At 46.3% G+C, this 22,929-nt stretch overlaps 1 protein-coding gene across 1 annotated transcript in view; it reads right to left on the bottom strand.

Annotated features, from left to right (window-relative positions):
* LOC144498487 (host cell factor 1-like) overlaps positions 1–22,929 on the bottom strand; it is a 467,986-nt gene that overhangs the window by 316,198 nt on the left and 128,859 nt on the right. The gene's annotated exons all lie outside the window — the stretch shown is intronic.

Genomic DNA, 22,929 nt, shown 5'->3' with positions numbered 1-22,929 from the left:
GGGCATAACTATAGGGTTCGTGGTGGGAGATACAGGAAGGATATCAGAGGTAGGTTCTTTACGCAGAGAGTGGTTGGGGTGTGGAATGGACTGCCTGCAGTGATAGTGGAGTCAGACACTTTAGGAACATTTAAGCGGTTATTGGATAGGCACATGGAGCACACCAGGATGATAGGGAGTGGGATAGCTTGATCTTGGTTTCAGGTAAAGCTCGGCACAACATCGTGGGCCGAAGGGCCTGTTCTGTGCTGTACTGTTCTATGTTCTATGTTCTATGCAATAAGGTTTTTTTGAAGTTTATCTATTAGTGTCACAAGTAGGCTTACATTAACACTGCAATGAAGTTACTGTGAAAATCCCCTAGTCGCCACACTCCGGCGCCTGTTCGGGTACACTGAAGGAGAATTTAGCATAGCCAATGCACCTAACCAGCATGTCTTTCAGACTGTGGGAGGAAACCGGAGCACCCGGAGGAAACCCACGCAGGCACGGGGAGAACGTGCAGACTCCGCACAGACAGTGACCCCAGCGGGAATCAAACCCAGGTCCCTGGCGCTGTGAGGCAGCAGTGCTAACCACTGTGCCACCCGGGTTAAAAAGGAATACTGAAAGTAAAATAAAAGCAAAATATTGCGGATGCTGGAATCTGAAATAAAAACAGAAAAATGCTGGAAAACCTCAGCAGGTCTGGCAGCATCTGTGGGGAGAGGATAGAGCCAACGTTTCGAGTCTATATCCTGAAAGTATGTTCATGACGACTTTACAGTGGCAGCGGCCGTCCACAACTGAAGGATGGCGCCTATTCAGGATGACGAGTGTCTTCTGTGGCTCTTCACGTGGCTGAACAGGTCGACTCTGAACCCGCAGATCTTTGGGTTCACAGGGCAGGACCTCCCAGGAGGTAGTTGATCCAGAGTATGGGATTTACTTCCTTTCTTTTCCTTCTCTGCCGCCGCTCTGCCTCATGGTTGTAGATATTGTGACTCAAAGTGTGAACCCGTGATCAGTTGCTGCTGTTGTGTGTGATTGGGAACAAGCTTCTCCCGCTCACTAATGTCGGCGTCTTTCAGACTGAGCTTCAGAGTCAGTCGATCCACAGAGGCAGCTGAGAGTCTCCAGGCTATTCCCCCAGCCTCCGGTGCGAGAATCCATGGCTAAACCACCATCGATGGGAGAACATCCAAAAAAATGGATGATAAACAACAAAGCCTGAGGCCCCGTTGGCATTCCCGCTGAGACCTCCTATGTTTTCGCTCACGTCAAGAATCCATGGACTCATCCTAAAAGTTTGGGAGGAAAGAATAACTCCCTCTGCCCAACTCCAACACCCTGACTTCAGGAATGCGGCAATTGTAATTAAAGATAAGACCAAAGACCATAAGACATAGGAGCAGAATTAGGCCACTCGGCCCATCGAGTCTGCTCCGCCATTCAATCCTGGCTGATATTTTTCTCATCCCCATTCTCTTGCCTTTTCCCCATAACCCCTGATCCTCTTATTAATCAAGAACCTATCTATCTCTGTCTTAAAGACACTCAATGACCTGGCCTCCACAGCCTTCTGCAACAAAGAGTTCCACAGATTCACCACTCTCTGGCTGAAGAAATTCCACCTCATCTGTTTTAAAGGATTGTCCCTTTAGCCTGAGGTTGTGCCCTCTGGTTCTAGTTTTTCCTACTAGTGGAAACATCCTCTCCACGTCCACTTTATCCAGGCCTCGCAGTATCCTGTAAGTTTCAATAAGATCCCCCCTCATCCTTCTAAACTCCAATGAGTACAGACCCAGAGTCCTCAACCGTTCCTCATACGACAAGCTCTTCATTCCAGGGATCGTTTTTGTGAACCTCCTCTGATAGATCATGCGATGGAAATTATCTTTCCCTCTTATCCGCTGCAGGGATTTCTTGCACGCTATACAGGCAAAGCATACCGTTCATAGAGAAGGAAAGGAGAGAGGGCAGAATTTAGTGTTACAGTCATAGCCAAGATGTCGAGAAACTTAGTGTGAGGTAGGTCCATTCAAGAGTCTGATGGCAGCAGGGAAGAAGCTGTTCTTGTGTCAATTGGTACGTGACCTCAAACTTTTCTATCTTTTTCCCCTTGGAAGGAGATGGAAGAGAGTATGTCCAGGGTACGTGGGGTCCTTGATTATGCTGGCTGCTTTTCTGAGGCAGCGGGAAGTGTAGACTCAATGGATGGGAGGTTGGTTTGTGTGATGGACTGGGCTTCGTTCACGACCCTTTGTAGTTTCTTGCGGTCTTGGGCAGAGCAGGAGCCATACCAAACTGTGATACAACCAGAAAGAATGCTTTCTATGGTGTGTCTGTAAAAGGTGGTGAGAGTCGTAGCTCAAATTCACTTCTTCTGCTGTAATCTTTGACACCTCCGCCACTATGAGAGTCTGACTCCAAATGCCTTGGGATGAGAGATGTTTATAAAGCACCTTCAGTGCACAGAATTATTACTGTTGAAATCTCTTGCTATCTATACTAGCCGAGCAATATAAGTGCGATCTTGAAGGCCACTTTTATCCATTATTTTGCAGGTAAGCATGCAACTTGGAATTTGAGCTTTGTACCTTCTTAACTGCATTGTAAAAATACGTTTGTGTTCCTGAGATTCTGCTGGAGATCAGAATGTCTCAGTGAGGGCGTGAGAAATCCCTCCCTAAATCTCTTTCTCTCTCCTCCTTGAAGGCACTCCATAAAACCTACCTCCTCACCTGCCCTAATTTTTAACAAAATGTTCAGGGGATGTGGGCGTCGCTGGCAAGGCCATCACTTGTTGCCAATCCCTAATTGCCCTGGAGACCAATTAAGAGTCAACCACATTGCTGTGGGTCTGGAGTCACATGTGGGCCAGACTGGGTAAAGACGGCAGATTTAGAACATAGAACATAGAACATTACAGCGCAGTACAGGCCCTTCGGCCCTCGATGTTGCGCCGACCTGTGAAACCAATCTAAAGCCCATCTAACCTACACTATTCCAATATCATCCATATGTTTATCCAATGACCATTTAAATGCCCTTAATGTTGGCGAGTCCACTACTGCTGCAGGCAGGGCATTCCACACCCTTACTACTCTCTGAGTAAAGAACCTACCTCTAACATCTGTCCTATATCTATCCCCCTCAATTTAAAGCTATGTCCCCTCATGCTAGCCATCACCATCTGAAGAAAAAGGCTCTCACTGTCCACCCTATCTAATCCTCTGATCATCTTATATGCCTCTATTAAGTCACCTCTTAATCTTCTTCTCTCTAACGAAAACAGCATCAAGTCCCTCAACCTTTCCTCATAAGACCTTCCCACCATACCAGGCAACATCCTGATAAATCTCCTCTGCACCCTTTCCAATGCTTCCACATCCTTCCTATAATGCGGTGACCAGAACTGTACGCAATTCTCCAAGTGCGGCCACACCAGAGTTTTGTACAGTTGCAACATGACCTCATGGCTCCGAAACTCAATCCCTCTACCAATAAAAGCTAACACACTGTACGCCTTCTTAACAACCCTATCAACCTGGGTGCCAACTTTCAGGGAATTTCCTTTCCTAAAGGGCATTAGTGACGAGGTGGGCTTTTCTGACAATTGATGGTAGTTGCACAATCACCATTACTGTCATTGTCATGTCCAGATATATTCCGCAATTGAGATTCATTTTTACATTTTAAGAGCTGACAACAAAAGCCCACAGAAGTATGGTGACTCGAAGATCTCATGACCTTTCTTGTGGATTGAAACCACTTCCCTGATCAAGGGGGAACAAAAGTAACCTTCCAGACCGACGTTGACACAATGCCTTTCCTCAAACTAATTCAAAAGGGCATTATCAATGGAATTGGGTCCTTCAAATACAAGGTGGCACGGTAGCACAGTGGTTAGCACTGCTGCTTCACAGCTCCAGGGACCTGGGTTCGATTCCCGGTTTGGGTCACTGTCTGTGTGGAGTTTGCACATTCTCCTCGTGTCTGCGTGGGTTTCCTCCGGGTGCTCCGGTTTCCTCCCACAGTCCAAAGATGTGCGGGTTAGGTTGATTGGCCATGCTGAAAAAAAGAAATTGCCCCTTAGTGTCCTGGGATGTGTAGATTAGAGGGATTAGTGGGTAAAATATATGGGGATAAGGCCTGGGTGGGATTGTGGTCGGTGCAGACTCGATGGGCCGAATGGCCTCTTTCTGTACTGTAGGGTTTCTATGATTTTTATGAAGGATACCGGCAGTCTCAAATTCTCAAGCAGTAAAATTCACAACACAGGATGTACAATTGACATGGTCAAGAGCTTCAAATTTTTAGATGTCCAGAACACCAACCACCTGTCCTGGTCCCCCCCATGCCGACACTACAGTTAAGAAAGCCCACCAACGCCTCTACTTTCTCAGAAGACTAAGGAAATTTGGTAAGTCAGCTATGACTCTCACCAACTTTTACAGATGCACCATAGAAAGCATTCTTTCTGCTTGTATCACAGCTTGGTATGGCTCCTGCTCTGCCCAAGACCGCAAGAAACTACAAAAGATTGTGAATGTAGCCCAATCCATCACGCAAACCAGCCTCCCATCCATTGACTCTGTCTATACTTCCCGCTGCCTCGGAAAAGCAGCCAGCATAATTAAGGACCTCACGCACCCCGGACATTCTCTCTTCCACCTTCTTCCATCTGGAAAAAGATACAAAAGTCTGAGGTCACGTACCGACCTAAGAACAGCTTCTTCCCTGCTGCCATCAGACTTTTGAATGGACCTATCTCCCATTAAGTTGGTCTTTCTCTACACCCTAGCTATGACTGTAATGCTACATTCTGCACTCTTTCCTTTCCTTCTCTATGAACAGTATGCTTTGTCTGTATAGTGCACAAGAAACAATACTTTTCACTGTATACTAATACATGTGACAATAATCAAATCAATCAAATAACCACCACCTTACATGGAAAAAGACTTTGAACTTGTACATGTCGGATGATGAGACAGCCATAATTTCTACTTGCTTTTAAAAACAGCGCAAGATGGTCTTCAGACAGAGTTCCACAAAAAGACATTAAACCCACTGCAAGTTATCTGAACAGCTAAGGCTATAACTAGCAATTCCTTGAAAGGGTGAGAAGGACCCCTCCAGCGTTTTCCAACTTCAGGTTCACCTGGGAACCAACATGCTGGAAGTATGACTATAAGAAGCCTCGCAGTTTACTGAGAATCCTTCGCTTTACCAGACCTTCATTTCAGCCAAAGCACCAACTCATCTAAGAAACTACAGGCCTGCCATGAAAGAGCCCGAGATATTTATAATTCTAACTGCATTGTTTTTATCTTCATCTGTATCTGGTCTTTGTGTGTGTGGCTGAGACAAGTGAGTGAGATATTGCATTTTAAACATCTGGGGTAAATGTGTGATAATAAAAAAAAACTTTTTTCATTTTTTCCATGAAAAGCTTGCTGTTGGAATTATTTAATTGCACCAATTACTCTGAAGGTAAGAAAAAGCTTGAAACGCAACACACACTGACAAAAATACTCCTGCCCACCCAAAACCAGATGCAACTTCACAATTGGGCGAGAAATCTGCCCTTTCACCTATTAAGGCCCTCAAGAAGCCACTTTATGGTCACCTCAGGGCCTCTTCTCACCCAGCCTCAATTGTTAGGTTGGAGGGAGCAGGTGTGAGTAGGGTAGGAAGAGAGAAACAACTATTCTCCATCTCAGGCGGGAAGGGAAGTGTCCTCAATCTGAAGGCCCCTTACCCATCGGGGCACCTCCCCTTTTGGGACTTTGAAGCTCTGGCCCATTCACCCATCACCCCTGAGCTCACTGAACTACATTGGCTCCCATCCAAGCAAAGCCTTGATTTTAAATTCCTGTTTTCAAATCCCTCTAACTTATTCCCTCTAAAGAAGTGGCAGACGGAATACAATGTGGAAAAGTGTGAGGTTATGCACTTTAGAAGGAGGAATGGAGGCATGGACTACTTTCTAAATAGGAAAATGCTTAAGAAATCAGAAACACAAAGGGACTTGGGAATCATTATTCAAGATTCTTTTAAGGTTAACGTGTAGGTTCAGTTGGTAGTTAGGAAGGCAAATGCAATGTTAGCATTCATGTCGAGAGGGCTAGAATACAAGAGCAGGGATGCACTTCTGAGGCTGTATAAGGCTCTGGTCAGACCCCATTTGGAATATTGTGAGCAGTTTTGGGCCCCATATCTAAGGAAGGATGTGCTGGCCTTGGAAAGGGTCCAGAAGAGGTTCACAAGAATGATCCCTGGAATGAAGAGCTTGTCGTATGAGGAATGGTTGAGGACTCTGGGTCTGTACTCACTGGAGTTTAGAAGGATGAGGGGGGATCTTATTGAAACTTACAGGATACTGCGAGGCCTGGATAGAGTGGACATGGAGAGGATGTTTCCACTAGTAGGAAAAACTAGAACCAGAGGGCACAACCTCAGACTAAAGGGACGATCTTTTAAAACAGAGATGAGGAAGAATTTCTTCAGCCAGAGAGTGGTGAATGTGTGGAACTCTTTGCTGCAGAAGACTCTGGAGACCAGGTCATTGAGTGTCTTCAAGACAGAGATAGATAGGTTCTTGATTAATAACAGGATAAGGGGTTATGGGGAAAAGGCAAGAGAATGGGGATGAGAAAAATATCAGCTATGATTGAATGGCAGAGCAGACTCGATGGGCTGAGTGGCCTAATTCTGTTCATATGTCTTATGGTCTAATGGTCTTATAATGCTATGCTCCTCCCTTTCTCCATAATCTGCTCCAAGTTCACAATCCACCAAGCTATCCATACCTGACTAATTCCGGCAATTTTAGCATCGCTGATTTTAGCCACTCCACCATTGGTGGATGTGCCTTCAGTTGCTTGGCTTCTGAAACTCTGGATTTTCTCCCTAAATATTTCAAGCCCTCTCTCTTTCAAATCCTACCTCTTTACCCAAGCTTTTGATCATCTGCCCCAATGTATCATCTTACGCATCTGTGCCCAATTTTGTTTAAATAACGCTTCTGTGAAGAAGCTTGCGACGGAATGAAAGAATGAATGAATGAAGGGAGAGAGAAAAAAAGAAAGAGAGAGAGAAAGAGAGAGAGAAAGAGAGAGAGAGAAAGAGAGAAAAAGAGAGAGCAAAAGAGAGAGAGAGAAAGGAAAAGAGAAAAAGACAGCAAGAAAGAGAGAAAAAGAAAGTGATAAAAAAGAATGATAAAAAGATAAAGAGGGAGAAAGACAGAGAAAACGAGAAATGAAAGAAAAATAAAGGGAAAGAAAGTGAGAAAAGGAAAGAAAGAAGAAAGAAAGAGAGTAAAATAAAAAGAGAGGGAAAGAAAGGGAGAAAGATAAAAGAGAGAGAAAAAGAAAGAAAGAGAAAAGGAATGAAAGAGAGAAAAAGAAAAGAGGGAAAGAAAGAGAAATAAAGAAAAATGCTTTGCATGATGATTGGATGTCTCAAACTGCTCTTAAAGGGGTTTTATAAACACAAGTTGTTGTTCAATAATGCAGAAAGCACACAAAACCACCTAAAGTTCAGCAGCTTTTATATTGTGGCATTAGGGTTTTGAAAGATTACTTGCCAGTTTGAGTGTTGAATCCAACTCCACAGCTCCTTTACTTCCTCGATACTGGGTGCACCAGTAGGTCAAACATGTCAGCAGCCGTTCCCTGAAGGATTAGGCTGACTGCCAGAGTCACGATGACAGCGCAAAATTGCACAGTGAATTCCAGCAAACAAACACAATCACTTCTGCCTGGGTGAACACTGAGACTGCTGTGCTCTGAATGAGCTACTGAGGATGGATCAAATAGAGTCAAGTATTCAGCTGTCAGTTGTGGCTCAGTTGGTCACATTCTCACCTCCAAATCATAAGCGGGGGGGTTGGGCAGGCAGTGGCATAGTGGTATTGTCGCTGGACTAGTAATCCCGAGACCCAGGGTAATGCTCTGGTGACCTGGGGTCGAATCCCACCACGGCAGATGATGGAATTTGAATTCAATATAAATCTGGAATTAAGAATCTACTGATGACCATGAAACCATTGTCGATTGTCGGAAAAACCCATCTGGTTCACTAATGTCCTTTAGGGAAGGAAACCTGCTGTCCTTACCTGTTCTGGTCTAGATGAGACTCCAGACCCACAGCAATATGGTTAATTCTATAGTTAACGGGTGGTACAGTGGTTAGCACTGCTGCCTCACAGCGCCAGGGACCCAGGTTCAATTCCAGCCTCGGGTCACTGTCTGTGTGGAGTCTCCTCGTGTCTGCGTGGGTTTCCTCCGGGTACTCCCGTTTCCTCCCGCAGCTTCTGACGTTCTGATTGGCCGTGTTAAATTCTCCCTCAGTGTACCCAAATAGGCGCCGGAATGCAGATTCAATGGGCTGAATGGCCTCCTTCCGCACTGTAGGATTGGCCATGGTAACTCTTAAGTGCTCTGAGGGATGGGCAACAAATGTTGGCCCAGCCAGTGGTGCCCACATCCCATGAATTAATTAAAAAAAGGTTGTGGGTTCATGTCCCACTCTGGGACTCAAGAGTAAAAATCCTTTTTTCTATTCATTCATGGGACTTGGGCGTCGCTGGCTGGCCAGCATTTATTGCCGATCCCTAGTTGCCCAAGGGCATTTGAGAGTCAACCACATTGCTGTGGCTCTGGAGTCACATGGAGGCCAGACCAGGTAAGGACGGCAGGTTTCCTTCCCTAAAGGACATTAGTGAACCAAATGGGTTTTTTCCGACAATCGACAATGGTTTCATGGTCATCAGTAGATTCTTAATTCCAGATAGTTTTTTTATTGAATTCAAATTCCTCCATCTGCCGCAGTGGGATTCGAACCCGGATCCCCAGAACATTGGCTGAGTTTCATGGATTAATAGTTTAAGGATAATACCACTAGGCCATCGCCTCCTCTAAGGTTGATGCTCCGGTGCAGTACGCAGGGAATGCTGCACTGTCGGAGGTGCCACAGTTTGGATGAGATGTCTAACTGAAGCCCCATCTGTTTTCTCTGGTGGCTGTAAAAGCTCCAATGATGCTGCTTTGAAGAACAACTGGGGACTTGTTATCTCCAGTGCTCTGTGCAATATTTATCCCTCGATCAAACTCACACGAACAGATTATCTATTATCTCATTGCTTTCTGTGAGTATTTGCAAAGTGCAAACTTGACGGCTGGTTTCCTGTTTGCAACATTGCAAAAAGTACTTCTTTAGCTGCAAAATACTTTAGGATGGCTGGTGAACAAAGCAGATGCTGCAGAAATTGAAGATTGTTTTGCTTTTTCCACAAGGGAATGACGACCTGAATATTGAAGAGCGGACATGGGAGTGCATGGGGTCAGTGGGCAGAAGGGTCACTTCTTTGTTCTTTGATGGGATGTTGGTGTCACTGGCAAGGCCAATATTAGTCTACACCCCTGGTTGCCCTGAATGACTTAACCATCGAGTTTAAAGTTTATTCATTAGTGTCACAAATAGGTTTACATTAACACTGCAATGAAGTTAATGTGAAAATCCCCTAGTCGCCACACTCTGGCACCTGTTCGGGTACACTGAGGGAGAATTTAGCATGGCCAGTTCGCCTAACCAGCACATCTTTGGGATTGTGGGAGGAAACCAGAGCACCCAGAGGAAACCCACGCAGACACGAGGAGAACGTGCAGACTCCGCGCAGACAGTGACCCAAAGCTGGGAATTGAACCCAGGTCCCCAGCGCTGTGAGGCAGCAGTGCTAACCACTGTGCCACCATGCTGCCCGTTAACCATAGAGTTAACCATATTGCTGTGGGTCTGGAGTCTCATCTAGACCAGAACAGGTACAGATCTTAGTGAATCAGATCACCATTACAGAGACTAGCTTTACATTCCAGATTTATTAATTGAACTTAAATTACAACAGCTGCCATGGTGGGATTTGAATGTTTGTTCCCTGGGCATTGTCCAAAGATGTGCAGGTTAGGTGGATTGGCCATGCTAAATTGCCCCTTAGTGTCCAAAGATTGTAGGTTAGGTGGATTGACCATGCTAAATTGCTCCTTAGTGTCCAAAGATGTGTAGGTTAGGTGGATTGACCATGCTAAATTGCTCCTTAGTGTCCAAAGATGTGTAGGTTAGGTGGATTGGCCATGCTAAATTGCCCCTTAGTGTCCAAAGATTGTAGGTTAGGTGGATTGGCCATGCTAAATTGCCCCTTAGTGTCCAAAGATTGTAGGTTAGGTGGATTGGCCATGCTAAATTGCCCCTTAGTGTCCAAAGATGTGTAGGTTAGGTGGATTGGCCATGCTAAATTGCCCCTTAGTGTCCAAAGATTGTAGGTTAGGTGGATTGGCCATGCTAAATTGCCCCTTAGTGTCCAAAGATTGTAGGTTAGGTGGATTGGCCATGCTAAATTGCCCCTTAGTGTCCAAAGATTGTAGGTTAGGTGGATTGGCCATGCTAAATTGCCCCTTAGTGTCCAAAGATTGTAGGTTAGGTGGATTGGCCATGCTAAATTGCCCCTTAGTGTCCAAAGATGTGTAGGTTAGGTGGATTGACCATGCTAAATTGCTCCTTAGTGTCCAAAGATGTGTAGGTTAGGTGGATTGACCATGCTAAATTGCTCCTTAGTGTCCAAAGATGTGTAGGTTAGGTGGATTGGCCATGCTAAATTGCCCCTTAGTGTCCAAAGATTGTAGGTTAGGTGGATTGGCCATGCTAAATTGCCTCTTAGTGTCCAAAGATGTGTAGGTTAGGTGGATTGGCCATGCTAAATTGCCCCTTAGTGTCCAAAGATTGTAGGTTAGGTGGATTGGCCATGCTAAATTGCCTCTTAGTGTCCAAAGATGTGTAGGTTAGGTGGATTGGCCATGGTAAATTGCCTGTTAGTGTCCAAAGATGTGCAGGTTAGGTGGATTGGCCACGCTAAATTGTCCCTTAGTGTCCAAAGATGTGTGGGTTAGGTGGATTGGCCATGGTAAATGTGCGGGGTTATGGGGATAGGGTGGGGGAGAAGGCCTGGGTAACTCAATCTGTCAGACAGTCGGTGCAGACTCGATGGGTTGAATGGCCTCCGCCCATACTGTAGGGATTCTATGATTCTCTGATTCGATGATTAGTCAGGGTCTCTGGAGTACGGATCCAGTGACATTACCGCTATGCCACCATTTCCCCTGTGAGGTTGTGAGGCTTTGATTGCACCTAATCTACCAGATATGCAAGGAAACTTTGCCAGTCTCTTCTCTGGTTCTGGCTCCTTGCCAGGCTCAAGTCTCACAAGTAATGCCAACATTGGAACCCTTGGAAAGGTTGGAACGCCTCACACTCAGTGTGCGTGCCAGCTGCCATGAATCTCGATTTGATTTGATTTATTATTGTCACATGTATCAGTATACAGTGAAAAGTATTGTTTCTTGCGCGCTATACAGACAAAGCATACCGTTCATAGAGAAGGAAAGGAGAGAGTGCAGAATGTACTGTTACAGTCATAGCTAGGGTGCAGAGAAAGATCAACTTAATGCAAAGTAGGTCCATTCAAAAGTCTGACAGCAGCAGGGAAGAAGCTGTTTATGAGCCGTCTAGTACGTGATCTCAGATTTTTGTATCTTTTTCCCGACAGAAGAAGGTGGAAGAGAGTATGTTTTGGGTGCGTGGGGTGCTTGATTATGCTGGCTGCTTTTCCAAGGCAGCAGGAAGTGTAGACAGAGTCAATGGATGGGAGGCTGGTTTGAGTGATGGACTGGGCTTCGTTCATGACTCTTTGTAGTTTCTTGCGTTCTTGGGCAGAGCAGGAGCCCCATACCAAGCTGTGATACAACTAGAAAGAATGCTTTCTATGGTGCATCTGTAAAAAATGGTGAGAGCTGTAGCGGACACGCCAAATTTCCTTAGTCTCCTGAGAAAGTAGAAGTGTTGGTGGGCTTTCTTAACTATAGTGTCTGCATTGGAGGGCCAGGGCAGGTTGTTGGTGATCTGGACACATAACAACTTGAAGCTCTCGACCATTTCTACTTCATCCCCATTGATGTAGACAGGGGCATGCCCTCCAATCTAGGGTGGGAAACCCTGACATTCCCTCTCTGGGAGGAGGCTTCTACCTCTTACAATGCATCAATAGCAGACCTGGAATAAAGAGCAAGTTGATTTATAAAGTGACTTCAATGAAGCATCCTGAGCTCCTTCACAGTAATGTTATCAAAATAAATCTGACACCAAGGTACCTAAGGAAATATCAGGAGGCTAAAAGCTTGGTTAGAAAGGTAGGTTTTAAGGTGTGTCTTAAAGAAAGAGAGAGAGAAAGAGAGGTGGTGAAGTTTGGAGAGGGAATATCAGCGCTAAGGTCCAAGATAGCTGAAGGTCTCACCACCAATAACGGAGCAAAGGAAATTAGGGATGCGCAAGGGACCAGAATTGAAGGAGCATTGTTCTTTTAGGATGGGAATAGAGGGATATGGTCCCTGGAAGTCGGGCAGCATAGTCGGTGCAGGCTTGGAGGGCCGAAGGGCCTGTTCCTGCGCTGTAGTTTTCTTTGTTCCTGGTCTTTGTTCACAGGGATCTCAGAGTGTTGAAGGGAGAGGGAGGGAAGAGACCCTTGGAGGGACCTGAAAAAAAACCCATTAAATCAAGGTGTTGCCAGACTGGGAGGCAATAGTAACTTCATTGCAGTGTTAATGTAAGCCTACTTGTGACACTAATAAATAAACTTTGAAACTCTGAAACGAAACTGGTCAGGATAGATTGGAAGTCAGGAGAGACTAAATGGCACAGATGTCATGGAGCACAAGACACAGGGGGCGCGATCTTACTGGCCGTTCATGGCACGCTCCCGCTGCAGCGAGGTTGGAGAATTTGGCGCCCAGCCAGATCTCCGTTCACTGTGGCGGAATGGGAAAATCCCGCCGGCGTGAACGGTAGTAACATTCCAGCCAGGGCGTGGTCATGATGGTATAATCTTCAATACTGTGCTGCATGACATCTTTGTCATTTAATCTCACCTCCCACCTATCCCTTGATCTTCTATTCTACTCCACCTGCCCCCCCCCATCCCCCGCCCCCTTTTCAATGGTATGGAACCCATTACATTTCTACCTCCTTCCATTCTGACGAACCATAGAACCATAGAAAATTACAGCTCAGAAACAGGCCTTTTGGCCCTTCTTGTCTGTGCCGAACCTATTTTTGCCTAGTCCCACTGACCTGCACTTGGACCATATCCCTCCACACCCCTCTCATCCATGAACCCGTCCAAGTTTTTCTTAAATGTTAAAAGCATTGACCACTTTATCCGGCAGCTCATTCCACACTCCCACCACTCTCTGCGTGAAGAAGCCCCCCCCTAATATTCCCTTTAAACTTTTCTCCTTTCACCCTTAACCCATGCCCTCTGGTTTTTTTCCTCCCCTAGCCTCAGTGGAAAAAGCCTGCTTGCATTCACTCTATCTATACCCATCAAAATCTTATACACCTCTATCAAACCTCCCCTCAATCTTCTACGCTCCAGGGAATAAAGTCCCAACCTATTCAATCTCTCTCTGTAACTCAGCTTCTCAAGTCCCGGCAACATCCTTGTGAACCTTCTCTGCACTCTTTCAACCTTATTTACATCCTTCCTGTAACTAGGTGACCAAAACTGTACACAATTGTGTACACAACTGTACACGAAGAGTCATGTTAGACTCGAAGCGTTAACTCCTCTTTCTCTCTCTCCACAGATGCTGCCAGACCTGCTGAGCTTGTCCACCACTTTCTGTTTCCATGTCCTGAAGCATTCTTTGCTTAGCTTTTAACTAATGGCCCAGCAAGCCACTGAGTCCAAAGGCAATTAGGGATGGATGAAAAATGCTGGCTTTGCCAGCGACACCCACATGCCATGATAAAACTAAATAAAGGACTAATTGAATGATAGAATCCCTACAGTGCAGAAGGAGGCCATTTGGCCCATCGAGTCTGCAGCGACCACAATCCCACCCAGGCCCTATCCACATAACCCCATGCATTTACCCTACCTAATCCCCCTGACACTAAGGGGTAATTTAGCATGGCCAGTTCACCTAACCCGCACATCTTTGGAGTGTGGGAGGAAACCGGAGCACCCGGAGGAAACGCACACAGACATGGGGAGACTGTGCAAACTCCACACAGACAGTGACCCAAACCGGGAATCGAATCCGGGTCCCTGGCGCTGTGAGGCAGCAGTGCTAACCACTGTACCACCGTGCCGCCCAAATTGTAGTCACTGCTAAAATGCGGAGTTACACAGAAGCCAATTTACGCATGGCAAGATCCCATGACCAGAGTCAAAATAGATTTGGCACTCATTCTGACATTGTCACAAGTGATTGTAAATGTAAATAGAAACCTCAATCAGGCCTAGTTCCAGAATAGAATTCGCCACTCTTCGGTACACATTGTTAATCCACAATAAGTACATTTAATTTAATCTGGGTGCTTGAATATGTCGGGTGGATTAGCCATTGGCTGGAATTTTCCAGTCTCGCATGCTCCACTACTGCTGCCAGCGAGAATGGAGAATTTGGTGCTCAGCCAAATCTCCATTCACAACGGCGGGACTGGATAATCCCAACTGCGGGTGAGGTCAGAGAATTCCAGCCATTAACTTTCCAATTCTTATCCATCGCCCACCTAATGAAGACAATGTCACTGGCACAGACTCCATGAATATTAACCTCTTCTATCCGATTAATCAAGTGTCCGCCCTTCAGGTCAGATTCTAGTTATTCAAAGATGGCGCATGTTACTGCTGATCGAGTCATAGGAAGAGGAGTGGGCCATTCAGCCTGTTTGGCCAGTGACCTCGATCATTGTAGCACAACCCATTTAGCCACTTTGTTCGTTCTCCGTACTGCTCTCTATACAAATATCTATCGAACCTGGTCTGGAAATCTCCAATGGCCCTCATCATCCAGCACGTTCCAGGAGGGAGTGAGTTCCAGATTCCTGCTATCCTTTAGTCTAACAAATTCATGATTTCACACTGAAAAATGGCTAGCTCTCATTTTGGAACTGTGGCCTCCTAGAGGTAGTTTACCTGCATCTACCCTACCAAATGTCTCAATTATTTGATCCCATCCACAATTAGTGCCTCACACATAGACAATCCCAACAAGGATCACTGGATATAACTGAGTGAAATGATGCTGGATGCTGTTCCTCTCCATGACCCTGGTTGCCATGGACACCAGCCTCAACATAAACCCACAGTTATTCCCAGTGGATATTGACTCAGTATGTTGTCCAACTAGGAGTACTCCGGGGTTAGTCAGCAGTTAATGACATGCATCTGGACTAAAACTGTCTCGATCTTAGATTTCTAACCCTTACCATCAACCCATTACCTCACTTGCTCAGCACTTAGAATTTTTTTTCGTCAGATCACGCCCATAGATCCGGGTGACAAGAAGCTGCTCTCTCTCCCCTTTGAGTGGGAAGGCTGACTGGTGGTGATTTAACCTGAGGATCACCACACCTCAGGCATGAGCAAGGTTGAGAAGGCGAGGCCTTCATGAATAATTTAGCCGCTATGGGAATTGCACCCACGCTGGGCGTCGCTGGCTGGCCAGCATTTATTGCCCATCCCATTGCCTCAGGGCAATTGAGAGTCAACCACATTGCTATGGCTCTGGGGTCACATGTAGGCCAGACCAGGTAAAGATGGCAGATTTCCTTCCCTCAAGGACAATAGTGAACCAAATGGTTTTTCCGACAATGGGTCATCAGTAGATTCTTAATTCCAGACATTTATTTATTGAATTCAAATTCCACCATCTGCCGTAGTGGGATTCAAACCCGGGTCCCCAGAACATTAGCTGAGTTCTGGATTAATGGTCTAGCGATAATACCACTAGGCCATCGCCTCCCCATGTTGGCGTCGCTCTGCATCACAAACCAGCCATCCAGCCAGTTGAGCTAAACACAGCTACCTCACTAATGCTCTTTAAGGAAGGAAATCTGCTGTCCTGACCCGGTCTGGCCTCTACGTTGATTCCTGATCGCAGCAATGCGGCTAATTCTTAACCGCCCTCTGAAATGACCGAGCAATTCCCACAATGCAATATAATCACTGCACGTACCACAACAATTCGAGAAGGCAGCTCACTCCCACCTGCTCTAGGTATGGGAATAAGTTTATTTTAATGTCACAAGTTGGCTTACATTAACACAGCAATGAAGTTACTGTGAAAATCCCCTAGTCGCCACACTCTGGCACCTGTTCGGGTACACTGAGGGAGAATTTAGCACGGCCAATGCGCCTAACCAGCATGTCTTTCGGACTGTGGAAGGAAACTGGAGCATCCGGAGGAAACCCACGCAGACACGGGGAGAACGTGCAAACTCCATGCTGGGAATCGAACTCAGGACCCTGGCGCTGTGAGGCAGCAGTTCTAACCACTGTGCCACCGTGCTGCCCCAGTCGACCTGACCAAAGCAATTGACTCAGTAAATTGTACTTCAAAAGAAGCTGTTCTTGAGTCGGTTGGTACGTGACCTCAGACTTTTGTATCTTTTTCCGGCAGAAGAAGATGGAAGAGAGAATGTCCGGGGTGTGTGGAGTCCTTAATTATGCTGGCTGCTTTTCCCGAGGCAGCGGGAAGTGTAGACAGTGTCAATGGATGGGAGACTGGTTTGCGTGATGGATTGGGCTACATTCACAACTTTTTGTAGTTTCTTGCGGTCTTGGGCAGAGCAGGAGCCATACCAAGCTGTGATACAACCAGAAAGAATGCTTTCTATGGTGCATCTGTGAAAATTGGTGAGAGTCGTAGCTGACATGCCAAATTTCCTTAGTCTTCTGAGAAAGTAGAGGCGTTGGTGGACTTTCTTAACTATAGTGTTGGCATGTTGGGGACCAGGTTGTTGGTGATCTGGACACCTAAAATCTTGAAGCTCTCGACACTTTCTACTTCGTCCCCGTTGATGTGGACAGGGGCATGTTCTCCACTACGCTTCCTGAAGTCGATGACAATCTCCTTCATTTTGTTGACATTGAGGGAGGGATTATTGTTGCCACACCAGTTCACCAGATTCTCTATCTAATTCCTGTACTCTGTCTCGTCATTGTTTGAGATCCGACCCACTACGGTGGTGTCATCAGCAAACTTGAAAATCGAGTTGGAGGGGAGTTTGGCCACACAGTGTCAAATGTCAGCTTGTCAGCCACACCCATGTCCCAAAAAAGAATCAATCAAAGTGATTACGCAGAGCAAAGCTCCACACAAAGGAGCTGAATTCTACTGTCACTCACACGGATGAAGATTGCCCACTCTGGTTTCTCTTGATCCCATGAATATTTTAGTGTCACAAGTAGGCTTGCAATGAAGTTACTGTAGAGAGAAACATTAAGAGTTTTTTGGGAAGGGTTGGAAGTGTGTGCAAGGGACAGCAGAGGGTGCTAAACCTGAACATCAAGAATAGCAGAGGGTGGAGCCCCCTGCTGGCAGAGAGGTTTCTGCTGCTGGCAGTTTGGTAAATTCATCATTTCTGTTTCTCCTGAATCTCTGTGGCATTATTGGGCTTCGGACACGCTGTAGCAGCAATGCCGAGCACGGAGGGACCAAATACAGAAAATGCTGGAAAGCCTCAGCAAGCCTGACAGCATCTGTGGAGAGAGAATAGAGCCAACATTCCCAGTCTGGATGGTTCTGTGGAAGTTTGGAGCCGTGATTTCCTGATGGAAATCAAACTGAGCACCAGTGAGCTGGTCATCCCGACCTGATTAAGGGAAACAACAAAAAAAAAAGACGACCAAAGGAGATCAAAGGTATTACCACACTACCATCCAGCAGTCACATAGACCTATGGGAGGACAATCAGGTAGTATCTGCTGGAGCCCAGTCTTAACAGGATTGTAGTTACAAAGCTGTACCATCCCCTTCAGAATACCCAGAGACAACATTGAATAAAAGGGTTGGTTAGTCTGAGGCTACTGGGGAGGGAAGGGGAGGAGGAGGGGCCCGGGGCGGGGGAAGGGGAAGAAACTCCAAAGAAGTCACGCGGAAAGGCAAGCCACAGGAACAATAAGGTTTATTGAAGAACTGTACTCCTCGCACTCCAGCCCTCGAGTGGCTGTAGAGGGCAGTTTCCAGAGTAGGTCACCCCACACTCTGGGCCAACTGACTCGTCCTCTTAAAGGGGCCACGCCCCGCATACATAACACCCCTCCCTTCTCAATTGCAATCCCCATCCAGGAATAACAATGAACTATTTACACATTACGGACAGTAATAAACATTCACTTGACGTTATGTTGACTGATCAACCAGTTCTGAGGCTGACGGTTCCGCGGAGGTTGTTTCCTGGGAGCTGGGATCAGCTTTCGATCCCTCTCCCGCGATCGTGGCTCCAGTGATACTTCCATGCACACATCATCAGTAACTACTACCGGCCAAACGGCAGAGAAGCTGTAAGCTGTGACAGATGAAGATGTTGGGGGAGGCGAGAAATGGGACAGAGGTAGAATGTAGAAAAGGGGAAGCGGAGGGGAGAAAAGGTAAGGGAAGGGGGATAAAGTAGATTCCAGCATCTATAGTAATTTGCTTTTATCTAGCTTTTGTCTGATTATACCATTGCTTTCCAAATGCCAAGTTATGAAATCCTTGATAATAGACTGTAGCAACTTCCCCAGTACCAACGTTAGGCTCAGTGGTCCATAGTTCCCTGTTTTCTCTCTACCTCCCTTTTTGAATAGTGGGCTTACATTAGCTACCCTCCAATCTGCAGGAACTATTCCAGAGTCCAAAGAATTTTGGAAAATAACCACCAATGGATCTACTATTTCTCAGGCCACTTCCTCAAGTACTCTGGGATGAAGATTATCAGGACCTGGAGATTTATCCACTTTCAATCCCATCAATTTCCGCAAAACACTTTCTCTATTAATGCTGATTTCCTTCAGCTTCTCACTAAAACTTGTGTTTCTCAGAATTTCTGGTACATTATTCCTTTGTGAAGATAGAAACGAAAGTACGAATTGGTTCCTCAGACATTTCTTTGTTCCCCGTTATGAATTTCCCCCGTTTCTGACCATAAGGGGCCTACATTCGTTTTTGTCAATCTTTTTTCTCTTTACATATCTATAGAAACTTTTACAGTCAGTTTGTATGCTCCCCGCGAGCTTACTTTCATACTCTATTTTCCCCTTCTTAATCATCAGGATGGGCAACAAATATTGGCCAAGCCAACAAAGCCCATAACCCATGAAAGAACTTAAAGAAAGATATCCATAGACTACTCAAAGGTTCCCATTTGTATTGGGGCTGGTTGGTTTCTCCCCTTGATTCGTTTAATTGGTTTGACTTCAAACCCCAGTATTTTACAACCAAAAGAGAAAGTTGCTGGAAAATCTCAGCAGGTCTGGCAGCATCTGTAAGGAGAGAAAAGAGCTGACGTTTTGAGTCCAGATTACCCTTTGTCAAAGCTTTTACCCAGTACAGTAAGAAGTCTCACAACACCAGGTTAAAGGTTTATTTGGTAGCATGAGTTTTCGGAGCACTGCTCCTTCATCAGGTGAGTGGAGAGGTGGGTTCACAAACACGGCATATATAGGCCAAGGCACAATCGCAAGATAATGGTTGGAATGCGAGTCTTTATAATCATAGAAATCATAGAAACCCTACAGTGCAGAAGGAGGCCATTCGGCCCATCGAGTCTGCACCGACCACAATCCCACCCAGGCCCTACCCCCACATATTTACCCGCTAATCCCTCTAACCTACACATCCCAGGACTCTAAGGGGCAATTTTTAACCTGGCCAATCAACCTAACCCGCACATCTTTGTCTGTACCTTTGTCTGTACCTGTAAAGACTTGATTACCTGTAAAGACTCGCATTCCAATCATTATCTTGCAATTGTATCTTTGTCTATATATCCCTTGTTTGTGAAACCTACCTCTCCACTCACCTCATGAAGGAGCAGCGCTCCGAAAGCTCATGCTACCAAATAAACCGGTTGGACTTTAACCTGGTGTTGTGAGACTTCTTACTGTGCCCACCCCAGTCCAACGCCGGTATCTCCACATCATGGATTTACCCAGTATTTTATCCTCATTTTCTCCTATGAAGACTAGTGAGGGACTTCAGAAACATAGAGGCTGGAGAAGCTGAGATTGTACTCATTAGAGCAGAAAAATACACAGGAAGGTTTAATAAAAGGTGCTCCGAATTATGAAGGATGTTAACTTGGTGAAACTGTTTCCACTCAGTGGAATTGGTAAGCAGAGACACAAAATTAAAATAACTGAGAAAAAAAGGAGAGATGAGAATGTATTTTTTAAAGTAAAGTTAAAGTTTATTTATTAGTCACAAGTAAGGCCTACATTAACACTGCAATGCAGTTACTGTGAAACTCCCCTAGTCGCCACAGTCTGGCGCCTGTTCGGATCAATGCACCTAACCAGCACATCTTTCGGACTGTGGGAGGAAAGCAGAGCACCCGGAGGAAACCCACGCAGACACGGGGAGAACGTGCAGACTACGCACAGACAGTGACCCAAGCCGGGGATCGAACCCGGGTCTTTGGTGCTGTGAGGCAGCAGTGCTAACCGCTGTGCCACCATCAAGAAGTTAGCTCACCTCCTCCTCAAGGGCAATAAATGTTGGCCTTGTCAGCGATGCCCACAGCCTGTAAACGAATGAATACTCGCTGGAATTCGACCCAGATTGGGTTCTTACATTCCTGCTCTCCAGAACTCTGCGAAGCCACCAAGGGAATCTTAAACTCCAAGTGACAAATGATTGTTATAATTATGTTTGCCATAAAACAAGCTATGTTTAAATTGTGCTCAATAGAACCTTATATCAAAATTGTGGGTTTATGCTTAATGTGGCATTCATTTGTCTCTTCAAGAGGAAACAGTTTCTTCAAATAATTTGGGCTTCTAGCCAAGGCATTGCAAATGAAATTGTATTCATTTCGTGCTTTCAGATACATCATGTCCTCACACTGCATAGAATTGGGCAAGAGGTCAGTAATGTCTTGGAAGTGAAGTTCTGTGTGGGGAACCCGCAGAGGGAAGGAGAGTTCTGAGAGCTTGGAGGCGCAGCTCTGCATTGGGGACAAGGAGAAGCAGAGTGTACAGTCAGGCTCCTGGAGGCACAGCTCTGAGTTGGGGACAAGGAGAGGGAATGGGAATCCGAGAGGTGCAGCTCCGAGTTGGGGGCAAGGAGAGGTAGGGTGTACAGTTGGGCTCCTGGAGGCGCGGCTCCGAGTTCGGGACAAGGAGATGCAGGGTGTACAGTCGGGCTCCTGGAGGCGCAGCTCCGAGTTCGGGACAAGGAGATGCAGGGTGTACAGTCGGACTCCTGGAGGCGCAGCTCCAAGTTGGGGACAAGCAGTGGCAGGGTGTACAGTTGGGGTTCAGGAGGCGCAGCTCCAAGTTGGGGACAAGGAGAGGGAATGGGAGTCCTGGAGGTGCAGCTCCGAGTTGGGGACAAGGAAAGGGTGCACAGTGGGGGTCCTGGAGGTGCAGCTCCGGATTGAGGACAATGGGAGGGTGACCACTGGGAGTCCTGGAGATGCAGCTCCGAGTTGGGGACAAGGAGGGGGTACACAGTGGGGGTCCTGAAGGTGCAGCTCTTCATTTGGTACATGGTGAGGCTGGACAAGGAGTGATTTTTTTGTTTCCCAAATAGTTCATCAATGGGTTATCTTTTCACTGCCTGCGGAAGGAGAGGAGTGGGGGGAAATGATGAATATTCTGCTGGATGCCATTGTGATTTTCAGTCAAGCCTCAATGGAAGATCAAACGGGGGAGCCATAAAACGGGCAGTCGGTCCAATCCTTTCAGATTAAACTCCCGCCCCCCTCCTTGCCCCAGGAATGCCCAACTTCATGTTCTTACCTGAACATCTTTGGATTAAGCCCGAATAATGTTTGCAGTAGTGCTCATTCCAAGCTTGCATTGGCCACACCACTCCAATGTGGAATGCTGTGTGTCACATGGAATTGCTTCATGGATTTGCATTGGCACAATCAACTGGAATGATTCATGGGGCTGGAAGAGACATAGCAAACAGCAGAACCAGTCCCACCTCATATAGTGCCAAGTTCCATTCACTGGGGAATCACAGCAAACCATCGAAACATTAATTGCAGATAATCCTGTAGTCAAATTGGAGGAAATTGGAAGACCTCCCATATGCTGCACAATAAGTCTAACAGTTAAGGCCAGTATTTACACTGGGGACTCACTCCAGTATAAATCGATAGCGTAGGGTGGCAGATTCCTGAATCTGCAAATGTGGTACTGTAAATCATCCTTTGATGGCCCACTTTTATTTGAAACATAGAAACCCTACAGTGCAGGCCATTCGGCCCATTGAGTCTGCACCAACAATAATCCCATCCCAGGCCCTACCCCACACATTTACCCCGCTAATCCCTCTAGCCTACACATCCCGGGACACTACGGGAAATTTAGCGTGGCCAATCAACCTAACCCACACATCTTTGGACTGTGGGAGGAAACCAGAGCACCCGGAGGAAACCCACACAGACATAGGGAGAATGTGCAAACTCCACACAGACAGTGACCCAAGCCGGGAATCGAGTCCGGGTACCTGTTGCTGTGAGGCAGCAGTGCTAACCATTGTGCCACCGTGCCGCAAGGGGGATGATGAGGAAAAGGACCTTCCAGAGATTCACTTTAACTTGTACTGAGCAAAATAATTACAGAAGAATGACCTCCAACAGGGACTGAGATGAGGAAGAACTTCTTCACTCAGAGTTGTGAACCTGTGGAATTCTCTACCACAGAAAGCTGTTGAGGCCAGTTCGTTAGATATGTTCAAGAGGGAGTTGGACGTCACCCTTACGGCTAAAGGGATCAAGGGGAATGGAGAGAAAGCGGGAGTGGGATACTGAAAGTGCACAATCAACCATGATCATATTGAATGGTGGAGCAGGTTCGAAGGGCCGAATGGCCTCCTCCTGTTCCTGTTTTCT

This window comes from Mustelus asterias, chromosome 9 (assembly GCF_964213995.1).
Source record: "Mustelus asterias chromosome 9, sMusAst1.hap1.1, whole genome shotgun sequence".
Lineage (NCBI taxonomy): Eukaryota > Metazoa > Chordata > Chondrichthyes > Carcharhiniformes > Triakidae > Mustelus > Mustelus asterias.
Note: the sequence above shows the minus strand (reverse complement) of the source record. Positions and strands in the feature narration are given on the sequence as shown.